This window comes from Amblyomma maculatum, chromosome 4, assembly GCF_055883805.1.
Source record: "Amblyomma maculatum isolate TAMU_Amacu chromosome 4, ASM5588380v1, whole genome shotgun sequence".
Lineage (NCBI taxonomy): Eukaryota > Metazoa > Arthropoda > Arachnida > Ixodida > Ixodidae > Amblyomma > Amblyomma maculatum.
Genome location: NC_139347.1, coordinates 99607342 through 99614362, shown reverse-complemented (window position 1 = coordinate 99614362; position 7021 = coordinate 99607342). Strand labels below are relative to the sequence as shown.

The 7021-nt window shown below is 49.2% G+C and overlaps 1 long non-coding RNA gene across 1 annotated transcript in view; it reads right to left on the bottom strand.

Moving 5' to 3' along the window:
- Positions 1 to 987: 987 nt before the first annotated feature.
- LOC146191788 (uncharacterized) overlaps positions 988 to 7021 on the bottom strand; it is a 29573-nt gene continuing 23539 nt past the window's right edge. Inside the window, exon 3 of the long non-coding RNA XR_014706369.1 lies at positions 988 to 1252. This is a non-coding gene — a long non-coding RNA (uncharacterized LOC146191788). The remainder of the gene's footprint in view (positions 1253 to 7021) is intronic.

Here is a 7021-nt window from a genome sequence, read left to right as displayed (position 1 = left end):
CGAATTATTTAAAATAAATGGAAATTTTAAGTCACTACGGCTAGCATGTGCTGCAAATTGTCACGACGAAGTAACTCCTCAGATGAGCCAACATGGCGGCTTTACGGACGAGGGCTTCTGGGACACGTATAGATGGAATAGCGCTTGTTTTAAAATTTGAGTGACATCCTCGTATGGAGCAGTCTCTTTTTACCACAATAGCGTTGAACCCCCACTCTCCAGAAACTCAGGCGGCGGCATTGTGAACAAAAGATCACGATCATGCCCCAGAAGGTGGCAGGTGGCAGCTGGCGGACACTGACTGGTCGGCGGGTTGTGTGATGTCATGAGACCATGTGACATGGCGGATTTGAGAGGAGCTACACGAGCTCGATGTTGGCAGATATGTAGACACTGTCGTGCCATTTCACTGAGGCTTGCTCATGATTTTACCGTGCGTTCGATTCTCACCTCACTCGTCCATGTGAAAGGATCTCCTACCTGAGTTGGCAGCTCGTTCCAGCTCGAGCATGCCATCCCATTTCATGACGTCACGCACCCCACCAACCAATCACACGTGCAGCGAGTTCAGTAAAAACAAAGGACGTCGGCGTGCCAGTGCCACTCCGAGTAATTAGTGCCCGGCCGTGTTACCTGCCGTCTACCATTTGCCAGAGGATTGCTCGTAACTTTTCGAGGCTAACGAGACTTCAAACGGCCTGCGGTAACGCCGACGGGTAACGCCGACAGGAGCTACTACCGCTACCCGCCGCAGTGGCTCAATGATTAAGACGCAGCGCTACTGAACCGCAGTACCCGGGTTCGAACCTCACAGCGGCGGCCCCGTTTCGATGGAACCGACATTCAAAGGCGTCTGTATACTGTGCGATGTCAGTGCATGTTGTTGTGGCTGTAGGAAGAAGGAAAATAAAATGCACGGGCCTGCTACTGGCTCTGTAGCTGAGCCACCTCCGCTGCCTCGTGCAGACAGAAGAGATGGATGGATGGGAAAACATTTATTTCATCGGCTTTAAGAGGTTCAGTTTGATTGCTGGCCGCACCAGATGGCCGCCAGTTGCGTCCTGTCGGCGATCTCTTCGGCCCACTCAGTGACCCGAGCCTGGATGGCCGGGTCCGAGCAGCGCAGCACGGCCTCCCACTCCTCCAGAGATGGAGCTGGCAGCAAATCGGCGGGTGGCGGATAGGCCGCGCACCCCCATGTAATGTGGTCTAAAGTAGCGTCGACGCCACACTCTTTGCATTCAGGGTCAACCTGAAAGTATAGAAAAAAGAAAAAGAAGAGGGAGAGAAAGACGCGCACCGCAACAGCCGTCGTCCACCACCTAAGTGGTGGCGTGTGCAATGACGGCCTACAACAGATAAACATTGATGTCTGGGTAGCCCCCGCCGCAAGCGGCTTTGACCTCCACGCTTCACCACCTCTCCTTCCCAGTGCATGTTATATACGAGGTGAATTCAGCACCACTTTCACTCTTCTTTCTTTCACTCCCACCTCCTTCGCCACATTACTGCGCGGTTCAGGTGTCCACGAAGAAATGTGACAAATACTGCGCTTTTCCTTTCCTATATACCAATTTAAAATTTATTTTCAGTCAAGCTCTCGCGTTTAAGAAATTCAGAAGCAAGGGTGACGGAAGACAAAATTTCTCACGCTCATATGAAGACGCATGCTACGACTGACGCCTGGTTACACCAAAGGGCGCCAGGCATATTTGCATCGCTTTCCTCTGGTTCATAGCAACGATGTGAGCGCCGTAACTTATGGAAAATCTTCACAGGAAAGAGGAGCGTTAAAATGACAATTGTCTACAAGTGAAAACACTTGCAGACAAGTGAAAGTAGTGACTGCTCATTTCAAGGTGCTGCTGAAATACAGGCAAACGGATACGGGAAACCCATCACGTTTTTACAAGCCAAGAAAAAAGATAAAGAAAGGTCTTATGAGAAATAAGCTTTGCCAAACACTGCTCACGCGACTGACTCGTGGTTTGCGTCTTTTGACAGGTTTGAAGCAGACATTACTGCACTCTTATTGTGTGGTGGAGCACCGTATTTGCCAAGATGGTTCTTAGCAAATACGGTGCTCCACCCTCCTCCTCGTAAATCTCTGACTAAGCTACAACAGGTGACGTGGCGCCAGCTTCAGTCCCGTACATTCCCATCCCCTGCTTTTTTAGCTTTGATTCATCCAGGACAGTTCTCGCCGGTGTGCACCCTGTGTGGGGCACCTAAAGCTGAGTTTGAGCATATTATGATCAAATGCTCGGAATTCCACTCTCCAGCCGCTTGGCAAGACTCCGACCTCGAGCGATGGGAGGCTGCGGTGTCCAGCTCTGACCCGGCCGTTCAAAAGCGGCTGGGTGTCGCTGGGAAGCACCAGCTTCCGGCCACAACACGCAGCCAAGAGCCGACCCATCATTAGGATGTAATCACTTAAGGCTTCCAACATTGCATAAAGTTTTTCACCACCACCACCGTATTTGCCAGAGGAATAACAGGCTATATTTGTCTCGTTTCTCGCACGTATCCTGGAGCCTGTAATGCTTCCTTAAGCATCATAATCCCTTGAAAGGTAAGAATAAGGGTTCTGATCACCTTATAGACATTTTAAAGCTTAAGCGGTGGCATAAGTGATATATGCAATACTACTGAGAAACAATCCACGCCGCCTATGATTACTTTTAGCAAATATGGTACATAGTGTAATTCAGGATACAAAGGCGACGATTTTTTATAGACCACCTGTGCTCTCAAGCTTTCGCGATCATTATGTTTGCGGCTTTACTCACTGCAAAAAGGGATGCACACGCTAAGCTAACGGTTCATCTGTGCACTAATTACCCTCTCAGACGCGTATAGAGTCTCTCTCTCGATAGCAGTGACATTTGTCAGACATGCGGATATCAAATAGTAATTCTACGCTAATGTATGCCCTGAAATACAGTCCCCAGCATTCTCCTAGAAAACAATCGAGCTCACTTCCTACTCCACCAGAGCTTGCTTTCCGCTTAAATGCAAACTGCGCTCGCTGGCGATCCCTGTGTTCCCCTCTTAATTTTACGCTACATCACCCAGTTCCGGCTGTACCGAAACGTTTTCACAATCCGCCGGCTCCCGGGCGGGTTCACTAATCCGGCAACGCCGCTGGAGCGTGTCGGCCAGCCACCGTGTGTGCAGCGTTGTATAAACCTGCAGCTGAGGCAGCGCGGGGTCGTCGGGAGGCTCTCAGCCGCGGCAACCCTCTGCTAATCAAGCGTGTCTTCTCTCGGCGCCCTTGTTGCCGGAATCGGGCAACCCGGTCTCCCCTTGCGGCCGTGCAAAGCAGCGGGCCCTTGTGGAACGCACACCGCACCGCTCTTTTGTGCCCGCGTACCGAGAAAAGTGTGCCGATAACAATGGGAGCGCGGATCAAGAAAGTTGCATGGGCGAGCAGTGAGATTTGCTTCGACTTTAATCGTATTGTTGTTTTCGAAGTTACTTTAATGCAGAAGTGCATTGTACGGCCCACTTGTGAGGTTTTCATTCACATTTAATGTCCGTACTACTGAGCTGACCAGCAGAATAGAAAAGGACACCCATGTCCGTGTACAGAAAGGACATCTATTATTTGCTTTGAAACAAAGTGAAAGTACGGCCACGTAGAAAGCACACTGCATACGGGGGGTGTATATGTGGAATGGTTTTTTATGCGCTGTTCATGTAGTCAGAGCAGAGTAAAGAAGTCTGATAAGTTTTTGGCAAAGATATAAAAATATTGGCTGCTTGGCATATCGGTTACGGTCAGAATCGCAGGATAGAGTTGAGCTGTTCGGGTAAAGTCGTAGCGAGCCGCCGAACGGGCACCGACGATGAGCGGATTCAAAGCGCTCTTCCTCGAGGAAGGCGAAACTGGTTACTAAAGAGAAGCAACAGGAGAAGTGTCATGAGTGAGGAGAGCTTGATACGACACATGCACTCCATCGTTACATATAACCTATGTGGACGGCTTTCACAACTGGTGCAAGCCGGAGAACAAAACAACTGAGAATCCATAACACTCTGGATGAACTAGCTAAGGTGCAGCACATATCGCAACTAGAAATACTGAAGACCACCGTAGTTGGGCGACACATACTAGAACGGCTTGGCATCGGCTACCATCGCCAAAACAGCGACAAGGAAATATTCCCGCGGAACGGCAGGGACGTTATCCGAGTCTCGCCAGTCCCGCGAAATTTACACCTTATGTATATAATCAAGGTAGAAGACAGCCCAGAGCCGCGGACCTGCTGCCAAACTACAGAAGAGCGAGTGAAGAGCGCTTCGTGGGCGCTGCCGAATATCAAAATTATCGACGAAACGCCGTTGTAGTCGTCGAAACAGCAAGAACGCTTGTCCAGCCCGCCAGCTTAAACTCCCTATAAGCCAAGCAGGCGAGGAATTAGTTATCGCATTCGCCATATCTGATCTCGATTGTGGGGTCGCTGTCAGCGACTCGCCCACAGCCATAAAGAATTACACCAAGGGGAGAATATCCGAGGAAACCTGTCGAATAATCAAATACCAGAAACGATCACCGGACAAGGTCGAGCTAGTTTGGTTCTCCGCACACATGGGGGACGTCTCTCCGCATCTCACCGTATTCAACGAGGTTGCTCTCTCTGTCACACGAGGTCTCGCAAACCGTTCCAGGGAGAGCAATGGTGAAGATGATAAGAGAAAGACAGGCTGAATAGCTTCATTCACTTAACAAGCCTTGTACCTGGCCCGTCAGACCTTCCCCCCGCCTAGCAACACACTATTCAGAGCTCAGACTGTTGCCTGGAGGTAAATATAAATACGTATCCTAACCCGCTGCAGTACAACAAGATTTATAATGAAATATATAACACCACCTCGTACAAGGTCTGCAAGACAGACGTAGCCACAGTGACACACATACATAGTGCAAGGCACAAATAACCGTTGTTAATTTCGAGACTCTCTCGTCGAGGTGGTTCGCCGCTCTGCACAGCTCCAGCTTCAAGACCAACCCTGGGCTGTCCAGCAGGCCCTCGAGGCGGCGAATGTAAGATTCCCACTCATGTAGAAAGAAGCTTTCTACGAACAAATAAACACTTTGATTGATCGATTAATTAACTAATAAATAAATGATTGATTGATTGATCGATTGATTGGATGATGAAAAGAGAATTCGTGTTGCCTCTGCGTCAATATACCGCTGCCGCCTTTTTGTTCGGCTGCCGCGCGTTTGGTAGAGGGGAAATACAAGCGGAAGTGTCCGCGGCGCAACATCACTGAGCGCAAGGTGCCGTGGTCTGTCCTGGGACCACGGAAGCAATAAATAACCTTCTTCGGGGACATCAAACCCTAGAGATAGCTCCGAGCCAGGAACGCACTAGAAGCGCTCTAATAGGCTTACTTAGTTTTTGTATAGATCTATGGATTTTTAGGCGTTCAGTCGTGTCCGACTCTTCGTGACCCTATGGACCATGTCACGCCACGCTTTCCGGTCTCTCACTATCTTCTTAACATCACATAGCTTCATCTGCAATGCCTCGAGAATGCCATCTAACCATTGCGTTCGCTGCCTACCCCTTCTCCGGCGACCCTCAACCTTTCCCAACATCAAATCTTTCTCCAGCGACTCCTCTCTTCTCATCAGATGACCAAAGTAGCTGAGCTTTAACTTTAGAATTTGACCACCCTCCAATGAGCAGTCAGGGTTTATGGTCGACAATATCGACTGATTTGATCTTCTGGCAGTCCAAGGAACTCTTAAGAGTCTTCGCCAGCACCACAATTCAAACGCGTCAATTCTTCGGCGGTCAGCCTTTTTCACAGTCCAACTCTCGCATCCATACATCACAACTGGAAAGACCATAGCACGGGTTATACGGATCTTGGTTGGCAGACTAATGTCTCTGCTCTTTACTAGGCGGTCAAGGCTAACCATTGCTCTCTTTCCCAGAAGCAGGCGTCTCCTAATTTCATGGCTGCAGTCTCCTTCCGAGGTAATCTTGGCGCCCAAGAACAGAAAATCTGTCACAGCTTCCACTTCTTGTCCATTGATGCTCCAGGACTTGATAGGGCAAGACGCCATGATCTTCGTCTTTTGAATGTTCAGTTTAAGCCCAAACTTCTCACTCTCTTCTTGTACGCACATCAGAAGTCTCTTGAGTTCTACTTCACTTTCTGCCATTAAAGTGGTATCATCCGCATATCTAAGGTTGTTGATACGTTTTCCAGCAATCTTCACTCCAGCTGAAGACTCGTCCAGACCGGCCTTCCTCATGATGCACTCTGCATATAGGTTAAATAGGCAGGGCGACAGTATGCAGCTTTGCCTCACCCTTTTCTCAATCGGAAACCAATCAGTAAGACCATGCCCAGTTCAGACCGTGGCCTCTTGCCCTTCATAAAGGTTCCTGAGGAGACAGATGAGGTGAATTGGAACTCCCATCTCTTGGAGAGCTTGCCACAATCTGCTGTGATCTACGCAGTCAAACGCTTTCGCATAATCGATAAAGCAGAAGTAAATGGGTTTCTGGAACTCTCTTGCTTTTTCCATGATCCAGCGAAGGTTGGCAATTTGGTCTCTAGTTCCTCTGCCCTTGCGAAACCCAGCTTGCACGTCCGGAAGCTCCCGATCCACATACTGCTGCATCCTACCTTGCAGGATTTTTAACATCACCTTGCTAGCATGCGAAATAAGCGCGATCGTGCGGTAGTTGGAACAATCTTTGGCACTGCCTTTCTTTGGAATGGGGATGTAAACTGACCTCCTCCAATCCTGTGGCCACTGCAGGGTTGTCCAAATCTTTTGACATAATGTATGCAGTGTGTTAACAGCGTCGTGGTTGAGGTTTTGAAGCAACTCAGCTGGAATACCATCAATTCCGCTAGCTTTGTTCTTAGCAAGGCTGGCTAAGGCCCATTCAATTTCACTCTTCAGGATGCCCGGCTCGAGATCAGTAATCACAACCGTCCTATGTTGGGTTTGCACATCCGGGTCCTTCTTGTACAGTTCTTCTGTGTATTC